The sequence below is a fragment of the Chelonia mydas genome, chromosome 3 (genome assembly GCF_015237465.2).
Source record: "Chelonia mydas isolate rCheMyd1 chromosome 3, rCheMyd1.pri.v2, whole genome shotgun sequence".
Classification (NCBI taxonomy): domain Eukaryota; kingdom Metazoa; phylum Chordata; order Testudines; family Cheloniidae; genus Chelonia; species Chelonia mydas.
Genome location: NC_057851.1, coordinates 99,463,952 through 99,487,592, shown reverse-complemented (window position 1 = coordinate 99,487,592; position 23,641 = coordinate 99,463,952).

The window sequence follows — 23,641 nt, the reverse complement described above, 5'->3', positions numbered from 1 at the left end:
GTGCACTGAAGGGAGGAGGGGAGGAGAGCGGGGGCGGGGAGCTTGGCTGCCGGTGGGTGCAGAGCACCCACCAATTTTTCCCCATGGGTGCTCCAGCCCTGGAGCACCCACGGAATTGGTGCCTATGGTCGGCGGGCAGGATCGAAGCGGGGACCTCTGGAGCTTAGTGCATGAGCCTCTACTGCATGAGCTAAAAGCCAACTTTTGGCTGTTAGCTAAGGCTGTAGAGCAGACTCATTTTTCTCTCTCTAAGTGGTCTCGGTGTCACTAGATGGGACATCATATGTTTCAGAGAAAGGAGAACACCTTAGTAATGTCCAGTGTTGTACATAAACGGGGAAATCCTTTGATATCTGCAGTCAGCATGCACCAGAATCAGCGATGCTGAGAAAATGTTATGAGTGCTAATAGAGACTTCTCAGCTCTGCTGTAATATAAATAATAATAATTGCAGTTAGAATTAAAAAAAAAGACAAAAAAGCTATAGTTTTCTAACTTTTTTTCTATAGGGAAAGTCTGAAAATATCTTTCTTCAGTGATGGATTTTTCCCACCTGATATTTCTTTTTAGTTGTAGAGTTGCTTATTATGGTGGCACTCCTGGCTGGCACTGATACGTTTTTAATCAAAGAAGAAATTTTAAACAGTCCCTCTCTTCTTCCTTTCCCTCAGTCCCTGTAAAAATTACATGGAGCTTAGAAACCAATATAATAAAAAGGACAGGAGGACATTTGAGGCCAAGCTAAGCAATGTCCCTTTCGGCTAATACTAAAAGATGGTTGAATTCTTTTAAAAATCAGGGTGCACAGTATTGTTACTGGATTCACTAGTATCCTGCCTTTCACCCTTCCCCACAAAACACGTAGGGTTGTGGTTTTTTTCCCTGGAGGTAGGAACTAGGAATAATTTCTTTAAGTTATAGTATTTATACACAGGCCAAATTCTGTTCTTACTTATGCCAGCATAAATAAACTGATGTTTTTCCATATTGTTGCTACTGGTGTAACTGAGACCACTACTTGACCCAAAGTGAACACAGAAAGTAAAAATGTGACCCATTGAATTAGAAGCCATAACTATTACTTTTCTGTAATGGGTTTCTTTAATTTGTCACATAAAATGCAGTAACCTAGCACCTGGCACAATGGGGTCCAGATCCTGACTGGAGAATCACTGAATAATAAATAAATAAATAGTGAGTATGTATAAATAGAGGGAATTTCTGACATTCAGGATCCAGACCCTCCAAGGGGGGAACAGAAGGTTCAAACCTCCCAAAATAAGCAATTAACCCAACTGATTGCATACTATGTTATTTGACTGCAAGAGTATATCAAAGCTTCTAATGCACCAAACTCAATAGTCTTTAAGAGATAGGTATACTGGTTATTGTTATGAAGATATATATGTGTATATGCAGAAAATTGTAACTGTGGTGTGACTTCAGCATCATGTCATAATAGGGCAGCGGCGAATCAATAAGGTAGGAAAGGGGCTACGTCTCCAATCAGAGGAGACTGACTTCAAGCACCTAGCCATTGTCCAGCCTAGGACAAAAAAATGAGGAACCATCAAAGCAAATGGGAACAGCTTGAAACTGAAAAGAGAAGCTCTAGTCTTCAGAAACTGAGAAAGAAGAGAGTTTTCCCCACTTTGAATGTCAATGGAGACTGAGGGTCTTAAACTGAAGACCATCCAGATCTTGGGGGACAGAGGCGGAAGGCTGTCTGTGAACACTGGATCCCTCCTATAGCCAAGGAGTACACCTGGTGAGCTGTTTTAAGGCAATAGGTAACACTTATTAGAAACGGGATTTTATCTACTATGAAAGTGTAAAGCCTGAGGATGTGTTTTTATATTTATTTTCTGTATAACTTGTGTGTTTGCAGTCCCTTACTGTTTCGTCTTTGAATCTGTGGTTTTTCTATTACATAAACTTTTTGTTTGTTTTTACTCCAAGCAGGTCTCTGGTGTGCAAACTGTGTGGGGTGTGTATGCTAACTGGTATGGGGGGGTGGGGAGAGGGGCTGGTTTCATGCCTTTGGAGATGACAAACCAGAGGGGGATGATCCAAGTGTCTGGTAAGAACTCAAGGAGGATGTATTTAGGGAGACCCGGGACAGGGAGTGCTGTTGGTATCACTCTGTCAAGAGTAACAAGGCTGGTGATAGCCAGGATGAGACTTATGCTTATAGGCTAGGTACTGGTGTCATGGAAGAGAACCGTAGCTTCGCAGCCAAAGGCCCCTATAGTTACAGGATAGGTGGAGACAGAACCCTTTACTGATCTGGGTGAACCGCAAAATGTCACAGCATTTCAGTTTTTCTACTGCTGCAAGTTATTTTCCATCATACACAGATTTGCCAACTTTATCTAAAGAACAAAAAGAAACATTTATTGAAAATCAAAGAATGAAAATAGATTGAGATCAGAAAGTAAAGAAAGCATACCACAGAATTAAAAACTGGAGGTTTGTTGTCTGTGTCTCTTGTTGTATTATAATTAATACACTATGCCCAAACTGTACATGTTCTAAGGCTGTATTTTTACCTAGGCATACCAACCATGTTCATGTTTTTGGACAAGTGAGCCTGATTCCCATTTATACTCAAGGCACTTTTACACGACCCCATCACTGTAAAGGAAACTTAAAGTGGCTGTGAATTTCATACCAACATCAAGGCCTCTTTGCCCTCCCTGAGCAGTGTAAAAGTGGCCTTATTTTAAATGAGAATTAGGCCAATTGACTTGAATGGAGTTAGCCATGGTAGTAAGCGCTAACCTGGGGTAGTTTATAGGATCAGGTCCTCAGAGCGCAATCAGAAACCTCCAATACAAGTACAGAGATGTATGTCGCAGAGCATGGTTATATGTTATGCTTCAAATCACTCCTCTAGGAAAGTGCTAGCTATACCTCAGAGGGTTCACCCTCTGGAAGGGCAGGTGCTGGTTGCATTGACTGCCTCCCCGAGCTGTTCTTAAGGGGGAGGACAGTTTTAAGCTGTGGAAGGAGTTTCATAGGAATCCTGCTGGTAGAGTCTATTTGAGTGCCATGCTGAATGGACACATTCCTCTGGCTACCTTGGCCACTTCCCCTCCCCAATTAGTGTCACACACACATCTTTGTGCCATGCTGGTTAGCTGTGGGAACAAGGGTTCTGGACACCTTGCACTATCACAAACCACCTCCAGGGAAACTTTTTCTGCAGCAGCCCTGTGCTTTGGCTTATGCCAGCAGGGCTGACTGAAGCCCAGCATTGTTATATTTATTTAGGTCATATATAGGGGCACAATAGCCATTCTTTATTTCACAACCAATGGTACATGTGTAAGCCCTGTGGCTAAAGACAGAGACTAGAGAGCTCATTATTGACACCTGTTGGAGAAGAGTGGCCCAGAGCTGCTTCAGTACTCCAGAAGGATGGGCTCTGTAGGGGAGGGAGCCCACTGTTGGTGAGTGAGGGGAAATGACTGAATGGGCCAGGCCCATTTCAGTTCTCTGACAGTCTGGGGGCATTTTGGTTAAAACACAGTGAAGTTTTCCGTTGGGGAGCATTAACATTCTCTTGTCCCTTTTGGGAAATGAAAGGATAGAGGAACTACACAAAATGTGCCTAAGGTGAGGGGTCAGCCAGATTGCAGCTTCAGTCAGGCACACTTGGGTAAGGGCCTCCTACCTTCCATTAAGTGCCTCTCTGGCAGTGAGAACCCTGTTAAGGGACCTATATACTAGTGACTCCTCTCCAGAGAGGACCTTCAAGGCAGCAGTATTGAACTGAGGCTGATTTGAGGTGGTGGACACAGCAGAGCTGAAGTGGTTTGTGCTGAAGCAGCAGAGAGTAACAGCCTATTTGAAGGACTCCAGAGTGGATCTCCCTACTCGGCAAGCAAAGCTGAAATCACTGCAGCTGGGTTAGGTGGTAGCACCAGGAGAGCAGCCCAGGCTACCCTTTCCTTAGGGGCTGGAGACTCACCTGCCAGAATTCTTTGATACCACCAACCCAGGTCATCACACTGTGAGTGGGGAAGCTGGGGAGAAAGGAAGTAACTAGAGTGCATTAACCACTCACAACACCAGAGGAGGACTGAGGTTGGGACTATTGTTAAAACACTGTGGGGATGGGAGGAGTTCTTAATAGATATTATTAATTTCTTAATTGCTGGCTTTCCAAAGTTTATTCTGTTGTCTCCTCTTTTGTCCCCTAGTCAAGTTCTCTTTGTTTTAAATCCCTGGATTCAGTGCTGACAAGTGGGGAAGAACTGCCTGTCAATGGTGTCTAGGCTGGTAGCTATAATTTCCCAGTTTTCTGGGTGGAGGCTTGAGCCATTATTGTTTAGGGTTTCAGAAGGAATCTCTAGAAAATTGAACCTGGCCCTTTTTACTGGAGACAGTACCTGGCAGAAGGGCTATATATGTGTCAAGCCATGAAAACATGATGTATTTGCAAATGTTACAAGTTGCTCTAGCCATATTGGTGACATCATTATTTTCACTAGGACAAATCATGGTTTCTGGCACCAAGGCTAAATGAATAGCTTTGGGAGAGGGGACTCTGCTGGGGTCAAATGGGAGGATTTCTCCCTCATCTCTAAGCAGAGGAACAACAGTAGAGCTGCACTGGTAGCCACTATGGCTGCCCCAAAATTCCATTAACCTCTGCTGTTTGCTGGCTCCAACAATTTATGTTATTACAGATCCTGCCCTTGAGCTCCTCTGTGTGCTGGAATACAAGGAGCCCCTGGAGAATATGGCACTGGTGCTGGAGGTTGGGTTTCTTTCCCTACTTATGCTGCAGAACCTCAACAGTCCAGCTGCTTTCAGGGAAACTGAGGTGGGTGGGGGGGCAGTTGTCTCAATAGCACTTCAGATAGGAAATAGTGGAGAGAGGCCAAAAATGGAACATAAATTAATGAGTTATACAGATGTTACTAAACAAAGGGCATGTAAACATTGTAATGCCTTGCATCGCTGTTGCTTTGTCATCAAGACAGAATAAAATCTCATAGTTATCTTTCCCACCTGTGCTTACTTCCTTAAATGCTAAAACTCATTGGTTGTTTTTTTTTTTGTTCTAATTTTCAGTGCATTCAGGTACTGGATTCATACTTTAAAAGTTGCCACATGAACCATCCATTTCAGAGGAATCCAGGGTTTCTGGATACTGCAGCTGGTGCTGTTTATTGAATTATTTAGATGGGCACCAACACAAGACAAGTACAAAGTTTATTTTTATGGTCATGGCCCAGTGGGTTATTTTTGATGGACCAGGATGAACTGGTGTGCTTCTAGTCTCACTTTCATGTAAACATAACTGGCCAAGTCATAGATCTAAAATTTTCCTGGAACACATTCTGCTTGTAGCCTCCTAGCCAGAATTGTTACTGATGTAGAAAACAAAACATGTGGGGCCAGATTCGACCTGCTCCTTGCACAGTTGTGTAGGGAGAAAGAGTGCAAAAGTATCCTTCCCATGCACACTTACACTGCCAAACAATGAGCAAGTACAATTGTAGTTCCCCCAAGAAGAGGGACAGCGGAAAGCATTACCATGGTTCTACCCCACTTCCACACCGGCCACTAGGCCAGCCAGAAGTAGAAGAGAAAGCAGGCTTCACTCCCTGTGATGCAGCAAGTCCGCTCCTGTGTGCCTGGGGGAACCATGCCTAGCTAGGATTCAGTGCCTTTACACCAATTAGGGCTGCTGCACAATCTAGTCCATAGATTTTCTTCTCATTCCACATACACAACTTCTATCACTATTAGAAACCAAGAGGGGGAATTGATCTCTTTAAACTGAGCAAGGGGAATGTTTCAAAACCATGGTTATTATTGATTGAGTTGTGTTACCGCAATCTCTGGGAGTGCTAGTCACAGACAAGGACCCCCTTGTGCATGGTGATATACAAACATAGAATAAAAAGATGGTCCTGGTCCCAATCTATAATCTCAAGTAGAAGACAAGAGACAATGGATCAATACAGACAGGCAGGGGAGTACCAGGAAACAATGAGACTCTATTGGTCAGCATGGAAGACAGGGTTTTCAGCACACCAGCAGCTTATTCATTGTCAAGTTTTTTTGTAGGCATCACAGCAAAGGAGAGTTTTGAGGTGGGTTTTAGAGGAGGAGGAGGTAAATTTTCAGAATTTTGTGGGGCACTCCCTGAAAAGTTAAGGGCAGCATGGGAGAAGGCATGAAGGTGCTTGTTTGAAAATGTAACAAATGTGTGATGGAGGCTGGCATCACTGACTGATTGGAGATGGCAGTTGACCTTTCAATAGTGAATGAGAGATGATATGTTGAGTGTGGAAAGACCATGAAAGTGAAGACAAGTAGCTTATGTTTGATGTTTTAGAGAGAGAGAGCCGCTGGAGGGATACAATAAGAGGGGTGACATGGCTACAGCAATGGGCTAGGAAAATGATCTTTTCAACAGCATTCCAAATGGATACAAGCAGGGCAAGATTGCATTTGTCATGGCCAGAGAGAAGGATATTGCAGTAATCAAGATGTGAGATGATGAAGAGCCTGAATGAGAGTTTTAGCTCTGTGGATGGATAGGAAAGGTCATATCTTAGACTACTAGACTGCAAAGCATAACACTGTTGAGAAATATGTAGCATGTGTTATCCTTTAACAGCACTGGATAACATGTTTCAGAGTAGTAGTCGTGTTAGTCTGTATCCTCAAAAAGAACAGGAGTATTTGTGGCACTTTAGAGACTAACAAATTTATTTGAACATAAGCTTTCGTGGGCTACACCCCACTTCATCGGATGCATAAAATGGAACATACAGTAAGAAGATTATATATATATATATATATACACACACATACAGAGAACATGAAAAGGTGGAGTAAGCGGCTAATTATTTAAGATGCGCTATTATCAGCAATTAAAGCATATATCTTCATGAATGAACTTGCCATGTTCTAGCGCCATCATACCACTGTACAAGTATCAGTAGAAGGTAGAAATTTGAGCAGCTGCCAGGTCTCCACCAGCAGAGCTGCTAACATCCAGCATTAAATCCTAGTCACTGACCATTGTCATAAGTCCAGAAAGACACCTTGACTAGCTATTTCCAGCTTGTGAGTCTCATGTATTTTCCGGCCTTGCATAGCAAACACTGGTATACGAGACAGGACATTGTAGTTAGAGCAGGTGTCTTAAGGTTCCTTCCTTCCTATACCCAGAAGTGTATCAGCTGCAGACATTACATGGACTAAGCATTTTGTGCACCTGGAAATATTAAAACTTGAGCTCAGTTTAAAAGATTAAAATAGAATCAGGGTTATACACGTGTGTGGATATGTGCTAATGACACTATAAAACCCCACAGCAAATAAAAATAACTTTTCAGATATTCTTATCTTGGCAGCCCTCAAACTCATTAGATTCTTTTGACATCATTTCTTTATTTATCCTGTTATCTATCTTTTATTCATTGTGATCCATCTTGGTTCATTTTTTTGGATGTTTCTGAGAATTGAGCTGCCATGCAACAGCTAGGTGCACTGGAGTGTGTTAAGGTTTTGGAATGACTCTTTAGGTGGGATTTCTTTGTTTTCATCAATGTATTCATATTCAATTACTCAGCAAATTGAATTTTCTTTTTTTTAATAGTGTTAAAAACCAAAAACCCATACAAAATAATGGACAGAATATCTTTGGGAACAGAAGAGGGTACACGAAATACAGCACATGAGACAAGTGCAGCTTGAGGAGGAGTTCTAAAATGTAGCCTGCAGATGCCCTCAACTTCAACATGAAGGCAGCAGCTTGTGGGAAGCGTGGTTCTATGGAAACCAGTGGAGTTGCAGTCACTTCAAGGCTGAATTGGGCCCTCTGTGCCCCAACTCACAGTATGACATTGTGTCTGGGACCAGACCAGCTGCTGGCCTGATCCCTGACTAACTGCACTTCTAGGGAGCCAATGCACCCAGCTGCATTGCCTTAGAACTCTGAGTGCCCCAACCCCTGATTGGCTGCTGGTTGGCAGCCCTGCTTATAAGCCTGGCCCCCACACCAGATCAGGGGCTGCTCAATGAGTTCCTCACCGGCAGCTGTGCTTGCCCTTGCTCCTGGTTGTTCCGGACTGCTTCCGTTTCCCTGCTCCCCTCTGACTTTGGCTTTGACCCCTGGCTCTGCCTCTGGCTTACAACTCTGATTTACCAACACCTGGCTCTGGCATTTGGCTTCTACCCCTGTGGTACTGACTGTTGGTTCGTTTCCTGCCAACCCTGGACCCAGCTCTAATCGTTAGACTGAACTCTCACCTTCACCACTTGGCCTGACTGGCTACGGCCCAGTCAGCAAAACATTGTGATCATAGTGACCATCCCTCTTTATTTTAACAATGTCATTCCTCTATGTCAAAATCCCACATCACACTGTAGTCAGTGGGGAAAGGCAGATAGAGAAATTATTTAAGATGTGCTATTATCAGCAATTAAAGCATATATCTTTATGAATGAACTTGCCATGTTCTAGTGCCATCATACCACTGTACAAATATCAGTAGAAGGTAGAAATTTGAGCAGCTGCCAGGTCTCCACCAGTAGAGCTGCTAACATCCAGCATTAAATCCTAGTCACTGACCATTGTCATGAGTCCAGAAAGACACTTTGAGTATCTATTTCCAGCTTGTGAGCCTCATGTATTGTCCGGCCTTGCGTAGCAAACACTGTTATATGAGGCAGGACATTATAGTTAGAGCACGTGTCAAGTTTTAATATTTCCAGGTGCGCAAAATGCTTAGTCCATGTAATGTCTGCTGCTGATACGCTTCCGGGTATAGGAAGGAAGGAACCTTAAGACTATCTATCTATCTGCCCGGTCAGACTGCCCTATTCAAACAGCCCGGCTCTGGCTGATATGCCATTCATGCTGCTCTGTTTAGTGTCCCTGAGACACGTGGCAGTTATCAATATGGCTTTCAGCTGGGCAAAGTTTGACTACTAAATAGACTGAGGGCCACAGTAATCCTTACAAATGCTATCCTTTTCCTTGTACCATCCATGTCACCTGTGCCACCTGACACCACTCTATGTAATACAAAGAAACCGCCAAGTTTTAGAGTTGGAGTCTGGGGTGTTATTCTTCAACCATTATTCTTGTTTTTTAGAGCTGGTTGAAAAATGGGAATTATTTTCCCCACAAAAATTTCAAATGGAATGAAAACACTCTAATTACAACCATTCAAAATGAAAACTTGATTTTGATTCAAACTGAAATGAAAAATGTCATTTTCAGTTGACTCAGAATAAAATTGTAATTATAAAAGGAGATTTTTGAACAATTTTTTAAAATTCTAGAATCAATTTCTGTTTAAAAATAATACTCTGACAAAAATTGTTGATCAGCTACTGTTTGTTTTTTCTGTGCCTACAAACCATGTTACTCCATAATGTACAGCTTTATCCAGGTTCTGTAAATATTCCATAGAAGTTATGGTGTATAATGCCAAACAAATTAGAAATTATTACATAATGGGTTAATGAAGACTGTGGTGTGCTCTTAGAATGGTTGGCACTACATGAGCTAGTGCAGTCTACTGAATTGAATGAGACTTTACATGTTAACATAATGGATGTTTCTTCTGTAAAACCTCTATGAAAAGTCATTTACATATATCAAAGCCACTTTTCTAACATGAATAGCTCAGTCATCTGTTTTCATTTTTTGTTTTATATACTAGAAACCCTTAATCCAAGTTGTGAGTTATCTCTCAAGACTTTATTTAAAACACAGAACAGAACGCTAAACTCTGCCTTCACTGATGCCCACACAACCCCACTGGAGTCAATGGTATTGTATGGTTGTACAAAAGAGTAGGAACCGATACTGGTTTGTTACTGGGGTGGAGAGGGAGGCAGCTGAAAAACAAGTCAGAAAAAGGCCAACATGCTATCTTTATTTTTCTTCTGTTGTTATAAAAAAAACCAACCACCCAGCTAATCTGATTTAAATTAAATTTTATAAAACATATGCTCCTGGGCAGAAATGTTGTAAATCCAATTTCAGCCTAAAGCACATTTTTATGGCTGAAATATAATAAACTACTTGGAACAAGGATTCCACTGACATCACCTTACTTAGCATAGTAGCACGGAAAGCTTTGCTGCAGTAAAGCTGCAGAGTATTATTTGAATTCAGCTGCCAGAACCAGTGGGGCCCATTTTCATTTAGTCTGACTTCTCATCACAGGAGGCCTGAATTACAAGGAGTGAAACAGAGCAAAGAAATCATAATATAAAAATTATTCAAGTGGTAAAAGAGAAAGTAAAAGCAGGGCTGGCCTTACCATGAGGCGAACTGAGGCGGCCATCTCAGGTGCCAGACTGTGGCGGGGCTCCACTAGGACCCAGAGTTTTAAAGTTTTGGCCCAAGCGAGAGGGAATGGGGGCGTCATTTGAGCTCCCCGCCTCAAGTGCCAAAACGTTGCGAGCTGGCCCTGAGTAAAAGTCCCCAAGCTAAAATACAGTTACGATGTGATCTCGCTATATTGAATGTTTGTGCAGGGGGCGGGGGGAGGAATCAAACACTTGCTCAGTGGTTTCCTGTTCGTCAGTAGTTAAAAGCCAAGGTGATCTAGGATGCCCGGGACTTTATTAAAGGCTCAGTTTAGCAGATGTCTGCTAGCTTACAGAGAAGCCCACTCTGCAAAACAGGACAATCTGTTTAGTGGTTACACAACATAAATGTTACATGAAAATGCAGAAATGTTCAAGGGAGGACAATAGCCAGAAACAAGGGAAAAAAACCAGAGCAGAGGCTGGGCATTTTCTGATGGTTATGCAAAGTGCACATTAAAGGACTAACCATGGGTACTCAGGATTGAATTGAAATGATTACATAAATGTTTGCTCATACAAATGCCTCTGTGTCCTTTGTGTAGCTTGCCAGGTTATCAGATGACCTAATTCCTGCTTGCATCAAATCCAAGGAGCAGTTTACATTTCACATAATAGAAGTATGCTGTCCATTGACATTGCAAGTTCTTTGTTTTGCCTGCCTAGCAGAGGTATCCCTGTTAGGATTTGGGGGCTGGAGGGAGGCAGGGAAAGGTGTAATGCTGCAGTGATGTGCAAGTAATAAAGTAATACCCTATGCTTGCTATTCCCAAAATTAGAAGTGGGGCATCTGGCACAGCTTCAAATATCAACAGCAGCAGCTTGAACATAAAAGCCTCATTGCTGCATTTGAAGGATGGCAAATCTCTGTTTTGGCCTCATCACAACACCATAGCCAGGATGAATAATCCTTGCTGTATCCAAAAGGAGTGGGGCTTCGTTTGAGCTTTGCTGTATGCCTACTGAAAATGAAAGCAAGGTGTTACTGTGATACTTTTGTGGGGCCCACTGTTGCCCCTCACCCTCAGCAAGAGAGAGCTTTGCTGGAACTTAAACTGTGCGTCAGCACCCTGCCACACCCAATCTTATCATCTCTCATGATTTTGTCATGAGTCTCATGGTAATTATCAGTTTCTTTAAAGCCCCAGCTCCTGGAGTCAAGTGGATGGGTAATGATTTCAGCCATCATTCTTAAAGAAAAAATAAGGTTCTAGCCTCAGGGATGTGGAGAAAGCTTCAAAATGTGACCCCAGTGTACCCGAAAGGCTCAAAAAGCAGAAGACAAATAAAAAGAACACCAAATATATATATTTTAAATCTCATGATGTTAAAGCCAATCTCATGATTTTTGGTGAGGCTGACTTATGATTTTTGAACATTTGGGATTGGCAATACTGCATACCAGTCTGTCCGACCCACCAGCAAATGCTTGAGACTCTGCTCGTCTTCACTTTGCTTTGCAGGTAGCATTCAGTGAACACCTAGAAGAGCATTCCTCTGCAGTATTCAGCATGCCCACAGAAATTCCCAAGTCTGCTGTCTCCAAAGAGACAGAATACACACCAGCCTGCTGGCTCAGCTGTGGATCCACACCTTCCTTTAGTATAACGGCACTGGGATGGATTTATAATAAAACAAGAACAAGTTTATTAATAAAGAACAAAGATTTAAGTGATACTAAGCAGAGAGAAAAGAAACTAAAAATGGTTACAAATAAGACAAAACAAAAAAACATTTTCTAGTATCTAAAATGTAACAGATTTCAGTACCGGTCTCAGGCAATTTCTCACCTACCATCAGCTCTCAGCATCTTCAACCCCCATGGTTGGGGCCCACCTGTCACAGATGCCAAGAGTGCTGGCCCCTTATGTCTCTTAAGTGATGGATGCCAAATTGGCTTTTTGCTTCTCTTTATATTTCCCAAAACTCATTGTTTTGTCCTCAGAGTCAGAATGACCCCCTGGGGTTCAGACTTTAGTCACGCTGTTTGTTTTTCAGCAAGCTGGGGCCTTCTTTGTGGTGATTTGATCACTCTGTTTTCCTTAGATGCAAATGTACATTTGTTGTCTTTTACTTGTAATCAAGCCATGCTGTTTCCTCCTTTGATTGTTAGCTTGATCATTCTGTTTGCCACATCTGCAGATGTATTAACTATTGCCTCTGGCTTACAAAGCTTGACCCCAAAAGACTGGCCACTATATGTTCCTTTATACAGGACAAACCTGTTTATCAGCTCTACTTGGACTGCTTGGTCTAAACATTTTTGTAATGTATTTCCAGCAGAACTATGTAACTCTTTACATGCTAACTGTACTTACATCACACAAGAATATTAATGACCAGAGTGTCACAATTTTTCATAAAAACAGCGAGGAGTTCGGTGGCACCTTAAAGACTAACAGATTTATTAGGGCATAAGCTTTTGTGGGTAAAAAACCCACTTCTTCAGATGATACCTTACTTTTATAGTACAATAGTATTGTATACAATCAGTTGATTCAGTTGCTTATTCTTTGGGGTTCAGACCTCCTGTTCTCCTCCTGGGATGTCTGGACCCTGATTGTCATAGTTACTGAGTAACTATGGGATTCAAACCAGTAAAACTTCAAGGCACTTGGTGGATGGATAGTTAAAAACAGACACCTTTTAATAAGCCCATTCTTCTTTAACTGGTAGAACTGCATACTTAAAGGGCCTAGGATAAGCAGTGCTCTACTCAAGCCAGCCTTGTAAAATGCTACTCACCTACTCGCTTGGGTGAGTGATTATTTTTTCATGGGCAAGAAAAACCATTACTATCCTTTGTATGATAATTTCTATAATGTGGATGAACAGAGGTTATGGTTGGACTTTTAAATGTTTTTGATGATTTATATAGCTAGGTTATGCCACTCCCTTGTACTTTAAAGGAAGAGGAAGTGAGACTAAAGATACATCTACGCTACAGAGCCTTAGATGGTATGGTTATGCTGGCAGAGCCCATAGAGTCTATCTGGAATGAGCCTTCCATCCCAGGACCACAGATTTGTGCCATCTGGGCTTGCATTAGCATGCTGAAAATAGCTGTGTGGACATTACTTTGACATTGCAGCTTGGGCTCTCAAGCCTGGAGGTGGGCTTGAGAGCCAGAGCTCTAGCCTGTACTGTAACGTCTACACAACTATAGCGTGAGCCCCACTAGCACGAGTGTGTAGAACTGGGCTGGGAGACTCACTCCCAGATGCAGTATAGACACACTCCATCTAAACAAGGGGTATAAGCCAGCAGAAGTTCTTCTGCTAGCATAGCTATATCACCTCCACAATAACGTTAGCTACACTGATTGAAACACTCTTCTGTTGGCTAATTTTGTCTACACTGGGTATTTTACTGGCATAACTATATTGATTGGGGGATGATTTTTTTTCCACACTCCTAGTCGACATACCTATTACAACCAAACTTTGTAGTGTAGACCTGGCCTAAGCAGTTGGGGCATAAGACAGGGTCAAAAGGAGGCAATCTCTTCTACTAGATGTATCTTTTGCTAGTTTACCCCCTTGAAATGACATCTTTTGTCTCAGTTAAGCAGAACCCAGCTCAGTGACATTAAACACCCTCCTGGTTTCAAAAGGGGTTAAATTTTCCAGAACTGACTCCAGGCTTGTTCCCTTAACATTTTGCAAGAAAGACAATACCCGTTGAATGCTCTTTATCCAGAACCAATGGAGATGAGATTACAAAATCAGCATATTCCCAAGCAATAGAACCAACTGACTAACACGTGACATGTAGGTATCAGCCATGTAGGTGTTTGTAGTAGCCTCTTTGTAAACAACTTCTCTCATTTCTTTCATTCCAAATGGCTATGAAGTACAATTGATGATGGGAAGATAAAAGTTAAATAACATAAGAGAAGTGGAAAAGCTCTGTCTGAGCACAGGTCTTCTATAGGTACATATACTGTTTCAGTGCTATTAAAGGAAGCTAGATTTATTAGTGCACACTGAATAAAATCCAAATAGTTCACTAGTGGAAGAGCTAGTTTGTTCTGTTTTTTCCTGATCATTGATCCAGAAAAAAAATACTCATATGATGGGAACTTTAACAATGCTTGGGTGACAATTTAAAATTGACTCCAATCAGTAAAATTTCTTTGGTCCTCAACATTAGTTCTGATGGCTCCTCTGAGAATTTCTGCTACTGAGAGTAGCAACAAGCAATAAACAAAATGTTCAGGCTGCTACAGTTTCATTCAAGCAACTCTATCTCTTGCACTGTGTCTGGCTCTCCAAAATTTAACCTTCAATATGCAATTGTTCCACCTGGGATAGAAAGAGAAATTGAGATATTTTTATAGAACAGTATATATTTTTTTACAAATTTATTTGAAATTGCACTGGACTTTTCCTGAAGATATTATTGCCAGTGATAAGTGAAACTCAGTACATTCAGAGTTTGGGTTGAATTCATACAAGCACCGAAAAGTTTGGAATCTTAACCTGAGTTTATTCAAACTATGCACTGTTCCCGAAGGTGTAAAATTAGGCTGCAAATCATGACAAGAAGCTTTCTCATGACATTTCTGATTCTCCCTAGCTCTGGTCAATCTGGAAAAAAAATTGAACATTTTGAACTCTGTAAAAGGTTCTTTTTATTTTATTTTTAACATATTACTTTATTAAAATTTCCATAACTTGCATTGGCTTCATTGCTCCTTCAAGTATGTACTAAGCAAATCAGTAAGCATTTCACAGCAGCGTCTGAAGCCTTTATTTTGCAAAGTTTTGCACTTTGCATAGTAGTGAGCACAAGGTGTTTGAAGTTAAGCATTTATACATGAAAGATTAAGCATTAGGCATAAATCCTCCATGATGGCCAGGAATTCATTCAAGCCTTCTCTTTTACTGTCATAGAATATCAGGGTTGGAAGGGACCTCAGGAGGTCATCTAATTCAACCCCCTGCTCAAAGCAGGACCAATCCCCAATATTGGCCCCATATCCCAAACAGCCCCCTCAAGGATTGAGCTCACAACCCTGGGTTTAGCAGGCCAATGCTCAAACAACTGAGCTATCTCTCCCCCGCATCATAGGATAAAAAGAGGACAGGGTACAGATGGAGACTGTGTCTCTGAGGAGGCTTAAGTGAGCAGGCAAACAAGGCATTTAGCTACATGCTCCCTTCTTTGGCCTTACTTCTCCAAGTAGGCAGAGTAGTGGCAATGCTCATTAAGGAACTGATCCAAAGTCGACTGAAGTTGGTGGAAAGACTCCCATTGGTTGGGTTTTGTGGATTTTGGAATAGTCCCTCCTCCAGGATTGGGTACCCCTGCATTCCCTGTCTTGCTCAGCACCTTTTAGCTTGTGTTTTAAGGGTACCACTCAACACCTTCACTGTGCAGAACCAATCCCCAACCCTGTTCCCTCTGTTCCCCTAAAAAAACCAACCCAGGGTCACACTTGTATTAGTTTTATTACATTCCACTGAATGCATCCAATGAAGTGAGCTGTAGCTCACGAAAGCTTATGCTCAAATAAATGTGTTAGTCTCTAAGGTGCCACAAGTACTCCTGTTCTTTTTGCGAATACAGACTAACACGGCTGCTACTCTGAAACCTTTTATTACAATGCCGCTGTTAGGTCAGACAGAAAAAGGAAGGAGCTTATACACCGCATTCATACCCCCATGTACCCACACACTTACACAGGCGGAGAGTTACCAGAGACAACATCAGAAGCCAAGAAGCCAAAACGTCATAGATCTGGTGTGTCCACCTGTGGTCACGGATCTGGGCTGGTGAGCAGGTCAAAGAGCAGAAGCTTGTGTGCGTGGCTGCTTCCTTTTATTTTGGAACTGGGCGCTCCTGTCACATACACTTGAGTTTTTCTTCTGTGTCTGTCACCGAGAAGCATTCCCAGTCCCTGTTCTTTTCATGCATCTTTTCTTTACAGCACTCCATGATTGCCGTCTCAGGGCAGATTACATCAGACACACCTGTCTCCGGGCTCTTTTCTCCTTGCAGTTCCTCTCCGCCCAGTCCCCCATACACTCCCTCCTTCGCACCCCCTTATCTTCCACACACACACACACACTCTCCCTTGTTCACACTCTCTCTGACTGCGTGATGGGATATTACAAAGCTTGGCAGTTCATACAAGTGGTAACTTGAAAAGGTTACAGAGCTTGCAAAGGTTACAAAACTTAAAAGGCTATGCTAACAGTAACTGAAGTTACAAAGTCTGCAACAAGGTTGCGGAATTTAATGATACAGGTTACAGATCTTACAATCGCATTTGAGCAGCGGCTTTACATAACAAACCCATTAATATCTGAAAGCATCTTAAGTTCCTTCTGTGATATTGGAAAAATCCTTCAGTTGAAACTATTGATTCATAAAGCTTGCTGTGCTTTAAAGAAGACATCAAATAATCTCCTGCTATGCTAAAAAGCACAGCCTCAGACAGTGACTTTAAGAAAAATGTTCACTTAAAAGGCCTTTAGTTCCATTACAAAGTGCTAAAATGCACATATAGGTATTTTTGTAGCATAATAGGAGTATATAGGCATGTTCTAGTGCTGTACTAGGATAGACTCATAGACTTTAAGGTCAGAAGGGACCATTGTGATCATCTAGTCTGACCTCCTGCACAATGCAGGGCACAGAATCTCACCCACCCACTCCTGCAATAAACCTCTCGCCTATGTCTGAGCTATTGAAGTCCTCAAATCATGGTTTAAAGATTTCAAGACTTTTTGAGATCATGCCATTGTTTGATGGCTTCTTACAGCCACACAAAGTTTAAAGAATTCACAGAGTTCCTGAGGTTTGGTGAGCAGTGGCGGGAGGTGGGGTGGGGATTCCCAATTTTAAAAAATCCTGTTTTTTTAAAAATTTGAAACAACTTTATAGATGGTCAAAAGTTGGCTAACAAATTTTTATTTTTTCCATTTAAAAAAATCATAATTTATTAATTCAAACGTTTGAAAATGGCTAAAGAGCTGGTACTCAGATCAAGATCTGGATCTATTAAATTTATACAGGGCTGGTGGTCTGGATGTAAGTCTGAATCAGGGCCACATTTCAGGTTCAATGACACTGAAAACACACAAAGCCACTTTTGTGAGATTTCAGCGCCAAATGGCATCTTATATTTTGAATAGCAAAAGTGTTGTCAGATCATCTGTTTCATGGGATTTCTACCATCTTGGGTGAGAATTTGGAAAGTAACCCCTTCTGCTTCTCAAACTGGAAAGTAATCCCTTCTGCTTCTGGATTTGACACAGAACCAAACCTTGTAATGGCAGGTTTGGGGACAAGCATTTAAGTCTGAATTTCCTCTCCAGAAATTAAAAGAACTTGAGATGCCAGGTTCTAGTTTTCGCCTATCTCTGCACAAGGGATTTGATAGTTTTATATTCTGCAAGTTATTTTGTCAGTATCAGTTGTATAGTTACTCTGAAATATCACATTGTGGTAGGTTTATCACAATTTGAGATTCAATATACAGATACATTTGAAATGTTCTTGCCTTTTTCTGTTACTTTCATTCGTGATGTAAATGTGATTTAATTAAATGGACTATGACTATTTTCAGTGGAAGCAATTTTCCAGTGTAATTGGATAGACTTGGATTATTTTTAAAAATTCAACATTTTTATAGTTCTTGGCATATGGAATTTTTCAATAGAACTCTTGCTGTCTTATCTAACACGTGCTCAAAAAGGTTTGGTTTGAGTTTTGAGCAAAGATTCAAGTTAATTTTAATTTTATCCTGACAGATTCACTTGCACCGGTTCTCTCATGTTTTGATTTAAGTTTATAAACCATGCCTCACTGTTCCACCTGATCATCCCTTGGTCCATGTATTCCAGGCCTAAGATCCCCACACTGGTGAATGAACACTTTGAGAGTTACAGCATACCACCAGTTATCTGATAGGATAAGCTCAGCGTGGAAAATCAGCATCAATTAAACAACAGAGATAATCCACACTGTCAGTTGTGATTTAAGGTGTCTCGTCCCCCTTCTCTCAGAATGCAAAGCTCCCACAAATTCCAATAACTGTAGTTACACACACATAGTTGTGCCAAAAGACACACACATTTAGAAAAGAAATTATCTCCCCTTAATGTCCATTTAGGGTCTGATCCCGCTCCCAGGGCAAGACATTGGCAAAACTACCGTTAATTTCCATGGTGCAGGATCAGCTCTTGGTGGAGCAACGTATGGTCCATTTTCAGCAGCAACTGGCCAGATATTGATTAAAAGGGGCATGGTTTGTAGTGGAAAGACAAGTATCAGACCTAATTTGGTCACAAGTGGTACAACAGAGAGGATCTATATTGGCCAAACAACTGAGTTTACTTTATTTTCTCACCAATGACAGAATGACAAATAGTATGCCTTGTAATATGCAACTTGCATCTTTGATGTCCTGAATAGAACTGGGAGAAATTTTTCCGCCAATTTTTTTTGACAAAATATACAGAATCAGGTACATTAAAACATCTCACAAATTTGTGTTAAATTCACCAGATTGTGTTGATTTAATAAACAATGAAAATATATCTTTGAGAAAAGCAAACATTTCATTTTGACATTTTTGAAACAAATTTGTTTGAATTTTTCAAAATTTACTTCAATTTTACTTTTAAAAAATGTTTTAAAAACCTAAAACTAAACATTTAATATTTTTTTCTCAGTACAGACAGTGAACTGAAAAATCATGTATTCACACCACTGTAGTCCCGAACTGGATACATTATCACCTTCCTCACGCCGCTTGCTACCCATCTGCATCCTGATGAGATATGGATGCCTAACCAGTGCTAATCTTTAAATCTCTGTTATTTAGTAACTAGTTTTATGTCACAGGTATCTAATGTCTTTAAGACATTCTCAAGCAAAGGGTAAATGAAGTTTTGTATCCCATATACTTTGAGCCTCTTTGCTGTACGTCACACACCATTGTGCACAGCTGGACATTCGACTGCCTGGGACAAAAGGTCAGGTCTCATGACTTGCAAAAAATAATGGAAAATTACAAATGTGCACTCACAAAAATGTTTTTCAATCATTAAAAAGTGTGCAAGTAATGGAAAAGGGTTATAGGGAAAGGCTGAATGAATTAGTTGTAGATCATTTCATTGTATATTCACAGTAAATTGTTCCTTAATGTGTCTGACTTGGGGCCTAATTCTACCCTCAGATATTTGTAGTTGGCTCACAGTGATTTCCACAGGAGTCCCATGTATCAAAGGGCATAATTTGGCCCTTTGAGATGAAGTGATTATTATTTCAGTTTCCTAGTACTGACTGCTACAGTTTTGGTTATGTCAAAACTTTACTTACTGTTGTTTTCACATGCATGTAACTTTATGAATAATTCTCTAGACCTGAAGTTAATTTTATTTGAAAGTTTGAGGAAAATCTCTTCAGCTGTTACTGCATTATTGGAAAATGATAGAAAAATACTTTTTTTGTGTGTTTTATTTTTTTTCTCACCACTAACTCAAAAATAACTCGACACTAAACTCCTGCAAGTTGTACGGTAATAGACCACATTGAGAAACAAAGTCTTTGAAACAAAACAATTTCTGGGCATGCACAGTTGGCATCTGCTAAGATTTTAAACATTTAATGAAGCATACCTACATTTTTAATATCACAATGCAAAATTTTCTTTCCTATCATCAGGTTCCTAAATGGCTGCCTGGAAATTATACACCATGAACTATATTCAAATAATATTATTAAGGTTGATACCATAACGCATACACACAAAGTGGGCCAAATTAAGGTCACATTTCCTAATTTTTGAGTGCCTGACTTTGTAATTTTAATAATGTTCTTTCAATATAGTTTTGTGTGTGTGTGTGTATGTGTGTGTGTGTAACATATAATATAAAAGGAACAGGAGGACTTGTGGCACCTTAGAGACTAACAAATTTATTTGAGCATAAGCTTTTGTGAGCTTATGCTCAAATAAATTTGTTAGTCTCTAAGGTGCCACAAGTCCTCCTTTTCCTTTTGCGGATACAGACTAACACGGCTGCTACTCTGAAACCTGTCATATAATATAAAGAGAGTTGAGATTTGTAGTGGAAACAATTTCCCAGTAGACTGAATTGCTCTAGTTGAGTCTAGAAGGGGAAAGAGGGAGAAAAGTAGGCTAGGACACAGTTGCCATGTTGGCATATAGCGTGCGTGGCCTGGATGTGGTATATAGCACTGCCCAGTAGCACACATGAGCTCATGTACAATACTACCTGTGAGCTTGTTATGCTGGATATTTGGCAATCCTGAACAGGTTTCCTGTTGCTGACTTTTACACACAAAATAATCATTTAAAAAAACCGATCCTGAAAAAACAACCAAAATTCCAAGGAAAAGTGATGTTTTCTGGTACTACAAAATGTCCAAGATCGCAACATGGAAGAATCTATCATCATGGGAGTATCAAAAAAGGCTGAGCAGGATAGACCACAATGCTAGAGAACGGAGCAGAGCGCAATGCTAGAAAATGGAGCAGAGCGCAACGCTAGAGAACGGAGCAGAGCAGACTATTTCACTGCTGTATCAAAAACATTCATATACAGGGCAAATTGTTTTTCACTCAATAATGAGATAAGCATCCTTGTTCTTCTGAAAAGAGCTAAATATATGATAACACTTTACATTAAACACCCATCAGAATATGCTCTTCTTTCAATAAAGTGTGTAAGGCTCCCCAGGTGCGTTGCACAGATAAGTTTGTTTCAAGTGGATGGAGTGAGGTTTCTACTACAGCTATATTCACTGGGGGATGGCTATTATGTTCACCTGCGGGGGATGTTAATTATTTAAGCTATTGTAAATCTTTCATTACTGAGATACGTCGGCGATCCCTTTACCATTCCAAGTTGGGACAATACTTGTGAACTGTACACAAAAGGAATGAGAAGTAACTTGAGTGAAAGCTATTAATCACTTCAGGAGGTAGGCCTACATTTACATCTATCTAGTGTGAAGCTTGATGTTTGATGTTTATACCAACATACACACTACATTAAGTGCATGTGCTGAGTGTGATGAAACTATCTGTTCTGAATTATAATAATACAGCTTTTAGACAGCGTGTACTATCTAAGAGTGGGATCGCTGCTTGTCTTCCAGGAATTTCATACACACCTCATACCCCATGAATGTCTCAATTCAAACTGGCTTAAGCACGTATCTAACTTTATACAAGTTAGAATCCTCACTGACTGCAATGGCACTATGCATGTGCCTAGAGTTTGGCATGTGCTTAAAGTGCCTTGCTGAATTAGGGCCAGAATACCTGAGTATTAAGGCATGTGCAATCCTGTTTAATTCATAAAACAGGGGTCACTTCACCTGCAATAGCAAATGAGGAGTAATTAGAAATAGCAAGTGAAAAAAGACAGCACGCGCTTTGTTACTGTTTTGTCTTTACTACGACACTTATTCTGTTCAGCTAGGTGTTTATACCATCTGTGTAAGATTAGAGCACCTAGTTAAGAATAATTGTTAGGATATAGATATTCAGGCCTGTCTGTAAAGGCCTATACTCTAAGAATGAAGGTCTATGTTTATCGTTTAGCTAGTAATAGAGGTATACAAGAAAGAATCTGTGTAAGGGCCTTCTCTCACTGTGACAGTCTGCGGCCCTGTTCTTAGGCCAATGCCTTTGGCTAGGCAGCAGAGGCAGCCATAAGCTGGGAAGCGAACAGTCCCATCCTCACATTCCAGACTAGTCAATATGGGGCTGTTAGGAAGGTGATCCGATCTATCACCTCCAGAGAAAGGGAAGAGCCTAGAAGATGTAAAAGGAAATGTAGGTTGATAGTTGTCTGTCTGGTAAGAACTCACTTATCAATAGACACAGCTGGGAAACCCTTCTGTCTTTATAGATGTAGTTGTGAAATCCTCACTTCTGTATTGTTTTGTCATTATAGTTCCCACTTTGCTATTGTTTATTGGCATGGTGTCTGTATGGTTCTGTGATTGTTTCTGTCTGCTGTATAATTAATTTTGCTGGGTGTAAACTAATTAAGGTGGTGAGATATAATTGGTTAGCTAATCATGCTACAATATGTTAGGATTGGTCAGTTAAATTTCAGTAGAATGATTGGTTAAGGTATAGCTAAGAATATTACTATATAAATTAGGGGCAAACAGGAAGTAAGTTGGGATTCGAAAATAAGGAAAAAGGAACTTGGATTTAAGCTTGCTGGAAGTTCACCCCAATAAACATCAAATTGTTTGCACCTTCGGACTTCGGGTATTGTTGCTCTCTGTTCATGCGAGAAGGACCAGGGAAGCGGGAGAGTGAAGAAATAAGCTCTCTAACAATAATCACTTTGACATTTTCCCCTTTCGCTTCCAGTATCTTGTAACATATTAAATCAGCTATTTGCATGGGGGACCCCTAAATCAGGAGATAATTTTTTCCCAAGTCACCAAAGAACCCTTCAGTTATTGCCAGCTTTCCATGCCTTTCTCCCCAAGTTCTCAAATCCCATTGTTACAGCCAGGTGTCGATTGGGCAGTTACCCTGATGGGGTGATCCCTTGAATGTAGAAAGCTGGTGCTGCTCCCACATCCACTTCAGAAAGGGTGCTTTGATCTGCTGGTAGCTCTCTGTTCTGTTCCTAGCACAGAGCTTTGATCAGTCAGCAGTAGGAGTAGAGTTCAGATCAAAGTTCTCTCGGGCTCTGCATACAGCTGTTCAGCCCCTAAACTCAATTACTCCCCACACTGAGGGGAGGTGGAAAAGAATGATAAAACCAAACCCTTCCCTCTTAGTCTTTTCTGTAGGGAGATGCAAAAAGGGGAACGCTCTGTTCCTTTCTAGGGGCTGAAGCAAAGGTTGGAGGAGACTGAGGACGAAGAAGATGCTCCTACCCACAGCTGGCTTTTTGCCCTATGTTTGTAATTCATTGAAAAGGGGAATTATAGAGTTGAGTCTGTAAGGACTCAGCGAATTATAGACAAGTCAGCCTAACTTTGATGCCTGGAAAAATACTGATACTGGAAAAATAATTAATCAATCAATTTGTAAGCACCTAGAGAACAATGGGGTAATAAGTAATAGGTGACATGGATTTTTCAAGACCACATCATGCCAAACCAACCTAATTTCCTTCTTTGTCAGGATTACTAGCCTAGTAGGTGCGGGGGACGGGGGACAGTAGAGAGCATACAATCATAGGACTGGAAGGGACCTTGACAGGTCATCTAGTCCAGTCCCCTGCGCTCCTGGAAGGACTAAGTATTATCTAGACCATCCCTGACAGGAGTT